The 16,404-nt window shown below is 27.9% G+C and overlaps 1 long non-coding RNA gene across 1 annotated transcript; it reads left to right on the top strand.

Annotated features, from left to right (window-relative positions):
• Positions 1-5,896: 5,896 nt before the first annotated feature.
• Positions 5,897-9,641, top strand: LOC147803219 (uncharacterized). The gene is made up of 3 exons (XR_015429478.1): positions 5,897-6,047; positions 7,392-7,538; positions 9,493-9,641. It is a non-coding gene; the product is annotated as an uncharacterized LOC147803219 (long non-coding RNA).
• The last annotated feature ends 6,763 nt before the right edge of the window (positions 9,642-16,404 follow it).

Genomic DNA, 16,404 nt, shown 5'->3' with positions numbered 1-16,404 from the left:
AGTTTTTCAAAAATTTATGTCCGAAATTATATTTGCCAGGAGCATATTATTTATTTTAATGAAAATTATTAAAATACTTAAAGCATAACAAACAACATTATAGTTTCACTTTAAGGAGTTTACTTCCTTTTCTGTTTTGTCTCTCGACATATGATAGAATAAATATAGCTTCATTTCTAAAAATCGGAGAAAGAGTTTTATTAAAGAGTTTTGGAAAGCTAATAAACAAAAGTTGAAATATTAATCATAATAAAATTTTTGTCGAAGCAGCTAATTTTTTCCCAGACAGATATCTTAAGTGTTAAAATAATAGTCAAATGTGTTAGTCAAATGTACTGATTTCTTATTTAATAATGTGAAGTAAAGTTTGGTTTAAGTGTGAGAAAACAACATGATGAGACTGAAATTCAGAAAAAGTTAGAATTCTAGCATAAAGAATAATATATCATTCTGGATTTTCTTCATGTGCAGACCAAGAAGAAATATAACATTTGCTTGCCCAATTTTTCGAGTATTTATTATTTTTTTTTGTAATTATATTAACCATACTAGAGTAAGCATACTAGTTTACTAAGTAGTTTACTAAAGTAAAGCTAAATTGTAAATTGTAATTTATGCCCTTATTGATTTAAAATTAACTTTTGTTGTTGCCTGGTATTTCTTTTTCTTTACAACTTATATAATAATATAAATAAATGTTTTATTAGTAATATAAATAAATATTAATATTTTGTTACATGTTTAATTTGCAGACTTTTAATTTAAAGCACTTGTAGTTACTCTAAAAAAATAATTGGAATGAGAAAAATTAAATTTCATGGTTTATTGAACTTAAATTTAGGTAATTATTATTTCATGTAGAAGTCTAAATTTTAAATCAATTAAATAACTTTGAGTAAACAGCATTGTTGAAACATAGTACAATAATATTATAATGTTGCTCATGATTAATTTGTACCTTTGATCAATCTCTTATTGAAAATTGGGGTTGGACTTACAATTGTGACTTACCTTAACTGGCTTGTTGTCAACTATAGATTTTTTGCTGTTATTAATAGATTAGTTGGAGTACATCAAATATAAATTAGGTGAACGTATAAAAATATTTAATTTATTTAATATTTTATTTAATTTATATCTTATTTAATTTATATTTTGTTTAATTTATATTGGGAACTTTATATTGCTACTTATATTTTGTTAATAGCTACTTATATTTTTATTCACCTTTTAGGGCGAGGTTAGCAATAATTTTTTTAACTTATTAATTTTATGTTTAATTTTAATACACAAACAATACTAAATATGTCCAAGTTATAAGGATGAGGTATTATTCGAAATTTAAGAATTATGCTAATTAATAATTTGTAGTGCTTTAATTTATTTTGCAATTTATATAAAATATTGTTTGAATTTTTGTCTAAATTTAAGTGTTTTTTTTAAAAACATATTCTATTTTAATAGAATGAACCTGTTTATGAAGATGAGTCAAAACCAATTCGATGCCTGAATGCCCTGAAATCGACCTGTTGTGCTTTTAATCAAAGGACACTTCTTATTGAGTATAGTAAAGTGCGACGAGCTCACTTCTTATTGTTTGAACCAAATATTGGCAGGTAAATATAACTATAATCAGCTCTGTTGTGTTGTTTCTAATGCCACTTGCTAATCCAGCAAGCCTGCTTATTTGAACCAAGTATATTTAGGGCATATTGTGCATTACTTGTTTTTCAGCTGAGCTATCTGTGGCCAAAAATACGACATCAGTCACTCACACGTCACAACCCAATTATAAATAATCAGCTCTAACACATATAATGTTACTAATTTAAAATTTTTTCATACCTTAAATAATAATTTATTTTGTTGTTGAATGCCATAAAATATTTGCTTCCAGTTCATCAATGTATGTAAAAGAGATGAAGTGAAATTCAAAAGCAATTTGTCAAATGTTTTGTAACAGTGAGAAAAATAATATATGCATACATTACATGTATACATTATATGTATATATCTGCGAATAATGAAATAGTGTGATATGCAAAGTCTTTAAATGATTCTAATAAGATCAGGATACAAAGGTTATCTGGAAATCAAGTCACCCACAGCACATTAAAAGAGACAAATTTTATTACCTGAAAAGATATATTGCAAAATATATACCAATATTTCAGTTACTTCTCAACTTAAATATCACTAGAATTGTAACATTTAATAGGAATGGTAGGTAACTTTTTGTAGTCCAGTGTGATCGAAGTGTGCTAGCTGGAAATGGAGTCAGCGCATGACAGATTTTTTCTGGAATTCATTATATGTGAGTGAGTGATTTCATAGAGCTAGAGCAGGACAATACCAGCAGTAAGCATACCATGCTTCTGATTCTGAATTGGTTCTCATAAGTTTTCAAGGGTTACTCTATAACTTTCAGCATTCACCACAGCACCCTCAACAAGAAGTCAACAAACAGAATGCCTTTCCTGTCCTAGGTGACCTTAATTTTAGTGTGGATACTGTTTACCTGAATTTCATTTGGCATAGAGGTCTTTTATGTTACCAATGCATCAAGTATTTGCTTGATTTCAGGCATGGCACTTCAGTTCTAGTTCCAGACTACAGATTTTCTATGATACTGGAATACAAAAACATATCGTACAGTATGACCAGTGTTCCTTTGTTAGAAGTAGCTCAAATATTGCTGTATAGATCTTTCCAAGTAATTATTATGACCACATATTCTGGTGTGTAAGTCGATCTGTTATTTTTTATTAGGAAATAGCTAATATTTGGTATGCTGGGCGTATAAGTGGACCAGTCAAAAAACCAAAAATAAAAATTTTTAAAATTAAAGAAGGAAAAAACATACAAAACTTAATAAGACTGCAAAATTTTGCAAATTAAAAATATTTCACATTGATGTTTCTGGATATGATACAATTGTCCTCAAATAAATGCTATGAGGCATCATTAACCCCAGATAACTGAACTTAAATCAGTGTTAATCTGTAACCAATCATTCGACTAATAAACTACGAATTAAAAAGGCATACTTTATTTATTTCAAGCTAATTAGCAAAACGTAAGAAAAAGTATTATATTATTTCAATTAAAAATTAAAATATTATTAAAATTATCATTTGTACTCATGGGAAATGTTAAAAGTGTGCTATTCTCTAATAGCCTTCTTTCAGTATTTGCTTACATATTTTGCCATTATGCATTTCTTAGATAGAAAGAAAATTCTGTGTTTGTTTGCAGCACTTTTAGTTGTGTAATCTGTGGGCTTTTCAGTATTCAAAATATCTTTAATGTTGATTTTGATGGACTAAACATTTGACTGTTAGACCATGATTATTGTAAATTTCAAATGTACAGCTCTTTTTATCACTTTTGGCTTACTAATTTTACTAATTATGAAGGTACTGTGAGTAAACTAAGGTAATCACAATATCAACAGGAATTCTCAAAATTGGCATGAGTTGATAGTCTATTAGACAAATGTTTAGTTATATAAGGTTAAGTAAACCTTTCAAGGGTATTATTCGATCAACTTGAAATAAATGATTAATGTAAAGAAAATAAACCCTTTCAGAAACAGGAAATATTCGTACTGTTCCTATAGACATGATGTGTCAAATTTTCTATGTGTTGAGCAAAATGGAAATTCAAATGTTATTGTAAAATTTTTTAAACGGTGCATAAATTCTAATTATTTGGATGGACGTAGCAGATGAAGTAGAATCCATCACTGAGGGAGATCCGTATAATGATACTGTTAACATTACTGAATCCGACTCGTGATGTTCTGAAATATTTAAATTTGTTGCTTTATGATATGTTTTAAGAATTTTCATTGTGTTAAATATTTTGAAATATTTTTTATTAAAATAATCTTTCTTATTCTTAATTTTTTCTGAACGTAATTTAAAGTATTGTTTCTAATAAAACCTTAATATTTTAAGAAAATATCATGAAAAAAAATACAAAACTTATTTATTATAACATATTAATAGTTTTTGAAAGGGTTGAATTGATACAGAGTTATTCATATCCATCTCATTGTTTATAATGATGCATCACTATTTCACGATCAACAAATGTCCAACTTTATTACTGGTGTATTAGTCAACTCCTAGATTTTTGTAAACTTTTTGGGTTTAAATAGCCTGCTTATACACTAGGATATACAGTATTGTTATAATTTTTTATATGCCTTGAGAAATTTACTCTCTGGATGACTATCATACATTTAGGTAGTATTTATTTAAACATTATGTTAGAGAGCAATCATCAGATTTGTTTATTTTCTATTGATGTAATTATTTAAAGCCACTGAATCATATGTCAATTATATTTTTGGCTGTGAATAATTAATGGCAATACATTTTGATAAAATGTAATAGTTATTTATTGCCAAATGTTTTTGTTGTGTAGATTTAAAATATTAAATCACAAATAATATTTGTTTTCCAAGGTTTATGATGCTGGGGATCTTTCGCTGTTGTGCTCTGCAGATAATCCTCGAGATGAACGTTGGATGGGTGGTGATTTCTTAGCTACTGACAGAGTTTTAATTTTTAGTGATGGTGGAAAAGGATATATATATATAGATTACCTTCTAAGTAAATCATTTAATATATTTTTTTAAATTTGCTTTTTGCTTGTTTTATTGTTCTAAACAATATTTATTTATTAGCATGCTGCAAGGAAAGAGTATTAGTGTATTTTTTGTCTCAATTTCAATTTCTCAATTTTGTTCTGCTGTATTTTTTGGTTTCATTAGATAAGTATTTAAAGTAGATGTTTTTCTTACTGTGAGTGTTTGTTCTTTTATATACTCATAATATATAAAATTGTAAAGAAATCGACCATCAGACATGGCTCAAATTTGGTTTGTTTTTTTTTCATTTAAGGCCCAATTAAGCTTAATTTTCACAGTTAACTTTCACAGTTTAATTTCTACATTCTTGTTGCAGAACTATAAAAGTTTTTTTAAAGACTTAACAAATTTAAAATCCTGAGTAGTAATTACATGTTAGTAAGGATGTTATATTTCAGGTTTTTTCAGTAAAATATGCTGAAAAATGTAAAATTTTTAAAACAGAGTTTTAAGTGATGAATCATAATTAAAAAGTGCAGTTAACAAATGTTTGCATCTTCTCAATAAGTTATACTATCGCACAATTACTTTGATGTAACTAAAACTTTTTAAATTGTGCATTTATTTTGAATTAATTTTGCATTAATTTTATTTTGATGACAATAAAAATCCTTAAAATTCCCTATTATGTAAAATATTTAGTATGTCTTAAAACATTTAAAATTTCAATTTTTGAAATAAACTGGATTTTTTCTTTGTCAGTTAATATTTTTATTGCACTATATTTTGATACGTCATAATAATTACAACTTAATATTTTCTCTTTCTCCTTCAACATTTTTAACTTCTCAGGTTTCATTGTTTACTTAATTTAACAAATTTTGTTATTCAAATTTACAAAATACATAATAAAAATATTTATTGTTAGTTCATTAAATATCAAAATGAATTGAATGTTCAATGGATAAGATTAGAATATATTCTTAATAAATGATTAATTCAGCTGCAACATTTATTTATGATGTCTTTTTATGCAATATTTATTTATAAAGTTAAATGTATTGCTATATAATGTCTACATGTGATTAATGTAGTGTAAGTTAAAACAAGTATTTTAAAAATTTAATATTTTTTTCACAATAAACAATAATAAATTGATATAGAAGTTTAATAGACATACATATAAATGCATTGTTCTTATATACCTATACGATTTCAAAAATTTAGAGCAGGTCAAAAGTTTGATAATTAATTTTTAAATAAATATCTCCCTTTGTTTTAGATATAAAGGAACACCTGGGTTTCATGGAAAAGTCTGTAAGCCAAGATTCATTCTTAGAGTTGTAAGAGCTCTTGTGTCTATTAGGAAGCGCTTAACACCAAAGCGTAAAGTAGTTTTTATGCTCATTCTTCTCAACAAAAAGATGTACTGCTTGGTTTCATGAATGAGGTAAGTTTTTAATTTCATTGATACTGAATTTCTTTATGTTTTAAGTTTAGTTTACAATTTTATTAGAAACCAGTTAATATTTTCTTTACTTGGTCGCTTCGTTATTACATTTTTATAAAAACAAAATATTTTAAAAAAGCAAGTATATTTTCTAATATTTTATTATTCTTAGTATCACATTTACTGTATTAAATTTTTCAAATATTTGTGCAATCTTGTTTTTATTATTATTGGAAATACACTTTATTATGGGCAAAAATAAGTTTTGCCATTGTAATAGTACAAAATTAATAATATCGATTTTTATATTTGTGAATTATAATAAAAAAAAAACTGTAAACAACTACATACTAAAATTTGCAAATATCTGACTAATTTTGTTTGCTTTCTGAACTGTGTTGCATAACTTAATTGTAAAAAAATTTTTGGCATCTCTGCATTTATAATTAAATATACTAAAATATACCAAAATAAGATTTAATTCATCTATTTTTTTCTTTGCTAAAGAAAATTTTTTGATATATTATGTTTTAATACTGATAAATTATGTTTTTGCACTGCATTATATAAGGATAAATAATGCAATATTAAAAACAATAATAAACTTTTTTAATAAAGCAAAAACTTGTCCTCCTTTTGCCTGTTCAAAAATTAACCTTTTATTTTCCCCAATATTTTTTTTAAAATTGTGACATAATTTGAATAAAAGGGTTTTGGGCAGTTAAAGACAAACTGGTTTTGGACCTGTTCTGTCCTAAGCCTTCTGTCCTAAGCCTTGCCAACTCTGATGAGTTTATTAAGATTTATTTTTAGTTTACTTAATTTTTTAGAAATATTTTATTCATTCAGTATAATCCATATTAATCTTGTTAGTGTTTTTGTTAATTTACATTTATAAATAGTTTTTATTTAAATATAAAAAATTCCGATAACTTTACTTATCCTCTACAACCAATAAGTTTTACTAATTGTAATTTTGAATCATTCTTTCACATAATTGAATAAAGTAATTGTTTTATAAAGTAGAAGGAACAAGTCAAATGTATTTAAAATTGTGTGTAACATGTTCTTATGGTGACATACATAATTAATTTAGGGGTGACTTATAAAATATAGTTTTTTTTTCTTTCCAAAAACTACTTATTTAGAAAATATTTTTGTTTTTTGTTAATTTTATGTATATGAAGAACTTTCAACAATTGGAAGAAATTTTTTTTAATAGATAATAGCCCTTGACTAAGGGCTATTGTGTTATCAATATAGTTGATGATAATAAATGATATTCATAAATGTTTAATTCCATGTTTTTTTTCTACCTGAATTTAAAGATTTTTTTACTTTTAGCCTATGGATATGGATACAAATGGTAACAAAGCACCAACCAGAATAAAGAATGCTAAATCCAGTCAACAGCCATTATTGCCTGAACAAGATATTTATATACATCTCCTTGTTCTACTTCATTTCATTGATGCAGACCAAATTTAGTCTGTAAGTATAAATAATCTTATTGTTAATTTATTTGTTTATTTTGTTTTTATTATTTCATTTGTTTTGATTTCCTGTTAATTTAACAGGGTGGCCACCCACCTAGAATTATTACTGAATTTTTTATACTTGAAAAAAAACCTGAAAAAAAAATCAAGGAATTTTAAATAAAAGCTGGAATTTTTTTCTATATTTAAATTATTTTACCATCTGTTATATCCACTTTATTTAAACTGAAAGTGATCTTGAAATATCTTCAACTTAGCAATACTTTGCTTGCATTAAATTTTGGTAGTGGTAAGCAACTAAATTTTTATTTTTTGAAATACGATCAGCTTCATTTAGAACAGGGATGGGCAAACTACGCCCCCGCGGACGAACTGTGGCCCTCTAGAAGATTTTATCCGGCCCGCGGATGGAATTTTTATTTGCCGATCAGTGGCAAATATAAACAATATACATCCATTTTCTTGTCGACAATGTTTAAAATTATTTCTGTTTTTCCTTTTTTAACAAAGTACTGATGAAGTTTTTGCTTTCTCTATTTTTGTTCTACAAAACATAAATTGATGGAAGTAGTTAGCTCAGACAGCTTCAATTGGTAAAATATTGAAAGCAGAAGTTCTTTATAGAATAGCCGTAGATTGACTCCAACTAGCGCTTGTCTCTCTCGAGGAGCTGACTTATGGAATCTAATATAGGTAAATTGCACTTCACATTTGGCAGACTGCTCATTTTCCGCTCCAAAGAGCGGACAATCTAACAATCATCTGAAGCAGTCGTTTCTAAATACTATTCCAAAGTTTTACAAATCATTACCAAAAGCTAGTTTCCGAAATTTAATATTTCATGCTCAGAAAATCAGTGCATGTTTGCTTAATCTTATATATGTGAGCAAGAGTTTTCAACTATGAACCTTAGAAAAAATCATTTCAGAAGTAAACTAACAGCAAAGCATTTAGCTTTGTTCCTTAAAATAAGCACATCTCACTTCCAACCTTATTGTAAGGAACTTTTAAAAATGAAATTGCAATTTCCTTCATCTTACTAAATATTTAAATTAAAACTTGCATATCACCCTTTTTTTCTTAAATTTTGAAGTTTTTACTTGGCCCACCAAAAAATTTTTTTCCTTGATTTTTGGCCCCTCGACCAAAAAAGTTTGCCCATCCCTGATTTAGAACATTTTAAAGCAATCATTTTACTTTGAGCTTGAAAAATATATGTATTTAGAAAAAAAATTTTTTTTTTAAAAAATAATAAACCTACTTGCATAGCAAACTACAACAATAACACACATTCAATTATTAGGTAAATGAGATAAAATTTTTAGTAATTATTGGGCCTGTAATTTTCAAATGAAACTGCAGAGGGATTATTAAAAAGAAGTGTATTAAAAAGAGATTAAAAATAGTTCCTGGATGCATATAAAAATTTTTTCATTAATTTAGCACAACCGGGGACATGTGCTCTTTCTTGTTCACTGCTAGCTACGCCGCTAAATACAAGTAAAAGGTATATTAGTTAATATCTTCTACTTTTAAACATCAAATACAATGGATTGTATGGCTCAGGGGGTTCGATGACTGGTCAATACGAATTCCGCATCCGGCTTGAACCGACCACTGTGCTGACGTGAAATATCCTCAGTGGTAGACGGATCATGAGTTAGAGTTCCCTTGCCGTCAGGTTAACCGTGGGAGGTTCTCGTGGTCTTCTTTTCCATGTAGCACAAATACGGGTTAGTTCCACTGGAAATTAGATGATTATTAAAAGCATCTTTAGGGAATAAATGCCTCTGCTCATTTTTTCACTTAGATTAAAACTGGCAATGACAGATTTCTGGTTGTATCTGTATTGTGCTTGTTTTGCTAGAAAGTTTTAAAAATTCTTTATTTCTATCTTTAAGTGTTAAAAAAAGTATATAGGGTTTTAAAACTCGTTTTATCTATTCTAGGCCATCTGCGATGGTGTGATTGAAGCTACCATAAATCATGCCCAAGGATATATGCCATCTAAACAAACTGTGGATGTTTACAGTACTGGTGAACCTTAATCTGCCTTTCATAAAAGGATAAGTTTCAGCCTGGATATTTGCAATAAATCTGTCAAGGTATTCTTATTTTATTTATGATTCTTATTCCCTTAATTGTTTTTTTTTTTCTATAATAAAATGATGCTGTATCAATGTATATAAATCTACTGTAAACAATAACAATTGTAACAATTTTTGTAATTTTTATTCCTTTGTTTTTTCTATAATAAAATAATTGAACCTGGAAAATGTATTTATGTGTAAAAGTGATAATTTTATTTTTCTTGATGAAGTTTGACAAAATTAAAATCAATTTCAAAAGGGCTAGAAAAAAAATATGCAAACTAAACGTTTTTGCAAGTTCCTTATACTAACTGTTTTTTAATTTAAAAAAAACTTTTTAGTTATCTTTTACACAAAGATTTTTAATTTTTGATAAGTCCTTAAAATTTTGGACTTCTTGGATACTCCTTGGATTTCTTCTTCTGATCTCTGCCTGCATACAAAAAATAAATTTTAATTAATATTAATTATTTTATTAACTATTAGTTGAAAAATTTAGAATTATAAGGTATAAAATTTTTTACATCATTTTAAAGTATGTAATTTTGCATCACAAAATACAAAATTGGAGCAAAACCGGTTGAATAGTTTCTGAGAAATCTAATTTTAAAAAACCTGTATATTTAAAATTTGATTTTTCACGAACTATTCACCCAATTTCGCTAAAATATTTTGTATTTTGACATGATGTAAAATACTTTAAAATGATCTAAAAAATTTTATATCTTACAATTCAAAATTTTTTAATTTATTATTTGGTAAAATAATAAATGGATAGTATTTATTTTTTGCAAAAATTATTCAAACAACTAAAAAAGTTTTTGATGTGACGAAGTACGTAAAAAGTAAAATTAACTAAATACCAAAAACTGAAACTAAACTGAATACCGCTCTTCAGCCAAACAATGGGAACCATATTTCCCAGATTGCAGCTACCCCTTATATTTTGGGGGTCAGAAATCTGAATTCATTCTAAAAAAGATATGTTTAATCTGAGAAAGTACGTTTTTGTGTCTGATTTCCTAACTTTAAATATTGTCTGCACTTATTAATTAGCATATTTGAGGTCACCCCCTCCAGCCATTACGATTGAGTCCTAGAATCTGACACACCACAGTAAATGTGTGCGAACTAGTTATATCTTTTAGTTTGTATGGACTGATAGATAAATCTTCTATCTAACCATGCATTGTAGGAAGATAACTTTGAATTGTAGATTTATAATGAAGGAATGTTAAAACATCTCCATGCCAGAATAGTGCTTATCCACAAATGTTGGAATAAACCAATTTGTTCAGAGATGAAGTACGATCTTGCTATAAGTTGAGTTTTATAGTTAAAGGGTTAAAAATTCTGAAAAGAAACCAATCGCTCTTGATGAGTGCTCATGCATGGCTAATATAATCATAACTGCAAACTCTACAAGATTTTCAGTAGACTAGTGGATTTTGGCAGTTTCTCCTGGTCTACTGGTTTAAATAAAATTGTTAAAATCCTGGTTATTGTACATTTTAGAAAATTCCCTAAAATTGAGTAAATTTCCTAAAAAAAAAATCCCTACTGAAATAGAATTTTTGAACTGATTATTGATTGCTTGATTAAATATTTAAATAAGTATTACTAATACATAATGACAAGAATCTCATTTATAAAAAGCAGTTCAAAACTTTTTTTTTTAAAGTTTTCTGTATATTTTTTTTTCAGAATTCTTTTTAAATTAAAAAAAATCTTTTAACTATCTTTTATGCATTAAATGCCTATTAATATTCAAAACTAGGAGTAAACTTAATACATAACATTTCAAGTATGTTTAATCTCAATCATAAGTGGAAAATATTTCAGTTTTTCTATTTTGATGACTATAAAAATCTCTAAAACTCCCTATGTGTATTTAGTTCATTATGCAACAATTATCATGAAATTCATGTTTCGTAAAATCTACCGGAGTTTTTCCTATCCATGATGATTCTCTCATAGATCTCAATATAGCTGACAATATAGCTCAATATAGCTGACTCAAGAGAACAGTAGCTGTTGTGTTTTCTCCTAATATATTGTGTACAATCTGCATAGCAAAAACACAAGGAATTTTTTTCTCCACATTTGAGTAATTTTTTATCATAAAGTATCAAAATTTTATATTATTAGGTATATTTATAATGAACATAAACGTGATAAAATGTTAAATATTTTAACATTATGAAGCTATAACTGCTCCTATTATGAATGTCACATGTCATGCTAAATTTTTATTTCAGCTTTTGATGTTTTACTTTGTGAATTTTTTGTGTTAATAAACAGCCACTCATTTACAAAGTTAATATATGTTCTGTTTTTCCAGAAAAATTTACGGAGAATATCTGGCTGTTATGGATCTTTATTGTGTGAATACAAACTAGGATGTACTACCAACCCTAGTCGGAATCCTCATGCCAATTTCTGGCATCAAGAAAGAACTGCTTGTCCAAATAAAAACATGCCAGGTTTGTATTCTTTATCTTAATATTCTACAAGCTGCATCTCGACATATATTTATGATTAAGCTTTTTTAATAACACATATATTTTAATTATGAAAAACTCCTGTACAAACTAAACCTGAAATGATAAATAAGTTGGCTAAAGCGAGCAATTTCTGAAATTTATCATATTAACTAGTTATTATTAAAAATTCATTATTGATAATTGTTGTCTGTTTATTACCAAAATTCATTCGCAATCATTAATAATGAAAAAAGTTTCTTTGAACTGACAATTTGATTTTAGCATTTATATCTTAATTGTAGAATTTTAAATATTTCATTGTGGAAAACTTACCTACTAAAGAAATTAAAAAAATTAAAAAAAAGAAACATGTGAACAATTTTAAGCACCTATTTTTTAAACCATAATAGGATTATTTCCTTATAAAAATTCATTTTAATGTATTTGCAATAAAATGTAGTTTGGAAGATTGTATTTCAGAGCTAGGAAAAAATAGTATGTGCCTAACTATCAGGTTTATTGAAAAAAATAGTCCATATTAAATAACTATTCTTTACAGACGATGTATATGTAAGAGAGACTACATTAAATTTCCACTTCCTTTATTTGTATTCTAAAAAATCTAAATGAATTATGAGATATTTTAAATGACATTTCAAGACTGTTGCAAGTACCAATGCAAGAATACTAATTGAAATGTATTAACAAAGCAATAAGCTTATAATATATTATATTTAAAAAATAATAATTAATTCAAAAACTTGTAAGGATTGCATGTGTCATTATTTTTGAAAGTGGTATAAGTCTTAAGGTTCTTAAAGGTTAATGTTTGAATGAATTTAAAAATATTGGAAAGATTAATAAACTTGGGTGATTTTTAAACACTATAATTTGATGAAACGTCAGATATACCAAGGATAATCTCAAAAATCTAAAACTACTTTTTAGCTTGAAATAGATTCGAAAATTATGGTTCATATATTAAAATGTATTGTAAATTTTTAAATCTGCGACTTTTCTTTTTAAAAATCATTAAAAAAATATTTGATTACTATTAAGTTTTTTACAACTGATTACTATTAAGAGATTAATATTAGACTTGATGTAATGGAAACCTTGTTATGTAGCACTCTATGACTCGTAATCATGCTTGTAATCATCATGATCGTAATGATCATAAAAACTTACAAAAATGTATTAGTTTTTATGAGGGTTTCCTGTAACCTTTTTTTTTAAAAACTGGAATGGTAGTTTTTAAAAACTAAAAATAGTAATATATAGGTAAATTAAAATAGTAATAAATTTTTATAGTAAAACATTAAAATGCAAATCTATACAAATAATTGAAAAGTTTAAAAGTGGTCACTGCTTGAGAATTGTAAATAAGTGTTCTCTTGTTTCAAATTTTTTTGTTGTCATTTTACGGTCCTGTGGATTTAGTCTAGCTTGAATAATAAACAGTTATGCATTGAGGAAAAAATTGTAGTTTTGATCTCTCGTCTTCTCAAGAAATGTTTAAATAAACATAATGAAAAGTCACGTACTATTATTTGAAAAGATCGTTTATAATCTTTTAATTAGTTTAAAATGTATTTTTCGAACTTTTTTTTATTATAACTAAAAATATTTTTTTCTTTCAGGGTTTTCCATTATTTGGGATGCAGCATGAACAAGTTTGTTACTTTTTGTCCATTTCTTTTGTTATTTGATACCAATTATGTGTTTTTGAATTTTTAAAAAATGAAATTCTAGCAGGTAGTCAATTTAATTATGAAACAATTTTGTTTATGAAAACATCGGGTAGATGTCTAGTCATTAAGATAAATTTAGAACTGGCCGCACGCAACAAAAAGATTTTACATACAAAAGGGAAACCAGTGCCAATGTACACAAACACATTTAATAAGTAAGACACAGATACAAAGAAATATGGACAATGAAATTAACAGACAAAACACTTCACTCTCTAAAACCATCTGCCCGTTCAAGGCTAACGCATAACTCTGAGTGAAAAATAAATCCACTCTCCCCACAAACCCTTTTGAGATGCTGGACAGCAACTCAAAATATTTATCAAGTCTATTTGGCACTTTTATAGATCAGCAAATATCATCAAAATTATTTCATCATCAAAATATAAATATAGATCATCAAAATTATTTCTATCCAATAAAAACAAGTGTTAAGGGGGTCAAGTCCTTCATATCTTCTGATGAATATGTTAGAGGACGTGAATTCACAATTGTCTCTCATTCAAATAAAATTTTTATCAATTCTTCATACATAAGTTTGGCTTTCCCTAGTGTTTTTTTTTAAGAAGATCCTTCACAACTCGAACTAGCTTCTCCCACCAGGCAGCGGTTAGAGGGATGAATTTCCAAGAAATTCTATATCTGTATCCTTAAATACTTTCTTCCAATCAATTTCACTTAACAAATTAAATGCCCCTCTGAAGTTAGTCCCATTATCTGAATTGTGGGTTTTCCCCTCAGTGCTATAAAACGTCTTAAAGATAACAAAAAAAACATTCTGTTGTCAAGGAATTAACCCTCTCAAGATGAATGAGCTCTGAAAAGAGAGCAAGTAAAAAGCACACTATATCAACTCGCTTTATGAGAAGTGGTCCTGCCACATCAATTCCCACAACTTCTAAAATTTCTGAACAACCTATTCTATCGCGAGGTAAGGCTACAGGCTCAGCACTGAATTGTTTAACCTTAAAACGTTAATATTTTTTTCCAATGCCCACCCGTGTTAACATCCATCAATTCAGGTATTTACAGGGCAATTTTATTGGCCTCTCTTTCAGGGGCACCATATTAGGTGGGCCAACATTGCTCCCACAGTGAGGACAGATAGTACAAAGAAGGAAAGAGGATTCATGCCTTGCCCGGAATTCGCACCCAGAACCTTTCTGATGCAAGGACAGTTCCCTGCCCCTTACACAAGCCGGTCGGCTTAAAACGTTAATATTTAGCACAATGGTTTTAAATACTTCTCACTGATTTTCGCCCTCTTTAAATCCAAAACTTTTCTCGAAATATACAGAGCAGTGTTTGGCTTCCTGCGTGATGGTTTTTCCAGTGAAAATGTTCAACGAGTTTTTGAGTAAATATACACTTATCAGGAATAAGAACAGGATATAAGAAAAATGGTTTATCAATTCGTTCTGTGATTCTAGTCCTGACACGAAAAAATAACCTTCCTCATGTTTAAAGGCACATAAACAGGGAATTGATTTAACATCTTCGAAAAATTGGGATTGCACTAATCGAATTAAAAGAACCTCAGCATTCTCTATCTCAGTAATAGACAATTCGTCTGTTTGTCTTTCATTAACCAGTTTTCTGCTTCTGTTAATAAATCTTAGTACCCATGCAGATAATCGGATAATTTTATGAAAATTCGAAAATTTAACAGCGTACCGAGGTATTGCTTGTTCTGACAAAGTTATGGTACATAAAGTAGCCTTTCTTTTCTCATTTTCATCAGAATTTTTATACTATTTTTTAACTCTTCCTAGACCCTAGAATATTCTGAATTTTTTTTCGCGTTCTCAATGGGGTCTAAAATACCAATAGATACCAAAGACCATAAATCACTCATTAACGAGTCTTTCACGTGCAAAGACCATAATCTATAGCACATCTTTCTGAGACGCCCTATAGATAATTCTTTATTTGTCGGCCGTTATTGTTGATTTAAATGGCAAACAGAGTTCGTATCTACCACCTGGAAGAATTTTTATACTATTTTTTAACTCTTCCTAGACCCTAGAATATTCTGAACTTTTTTTGCGTTCTCAATGGGGTCTAAAATACCAATACATACCAAAGACCATAAATCATTCATTGACGAGTCTTTCACGTGCAAAGACCATAGTCTATAGCACATCTTTCTGTGACACCCTATAGATAATTCTTTATTTGTCGGCCGTTATTGTTGATAAAAATGGCAAACAGAGTTCGTATCTACCACCTGGAAGAATTTTTATACTATTTTTTAACTCTTCCTGGACCCTAGAATATTCTGAACTTTTTTTTGCGTTCTCAATGGTGTCTAAAATACCAATGGATACCAAAGACCAAAAATCACTCATTAACGAGTCTTTCACGTGCAAAGACCATTATCTATAGCACATCTTTCGAGACGCCCTATAGATAATTCTTTATTTGTCGGCCGTTATTTTTGATTTAAATGGCAAACAGAGCTCGTAACTACCACCTGGAAGAATTTTTATACTATTTTTTAACTCTTCCTAGACCCTAGAATATTCTGAACTTTTTTT

The sequence above is a fragment of the Parasteatoda tepidariorum genome, chromosome 9 (assembly GCF_982258835.1).
Source record: "Parasteatoda tepidariorum strain Cologne lab strain chromosome 9, Ptep-v5.0, whole genome shotgun sequence".
NCBI classification, from domain to species: domain Eukaryota; kingdom Metazoa; phylum Arthropoda; class Arachnida; order Araneae; family Theridiidae; genus Parasteatoda; species Parasteatoda tepidariorum.
The sequence above is the reverse complement of the archived record's forward strand: the minus strand, read 5'-3'. Positions and strand labels throughout refer to the sequence as shown.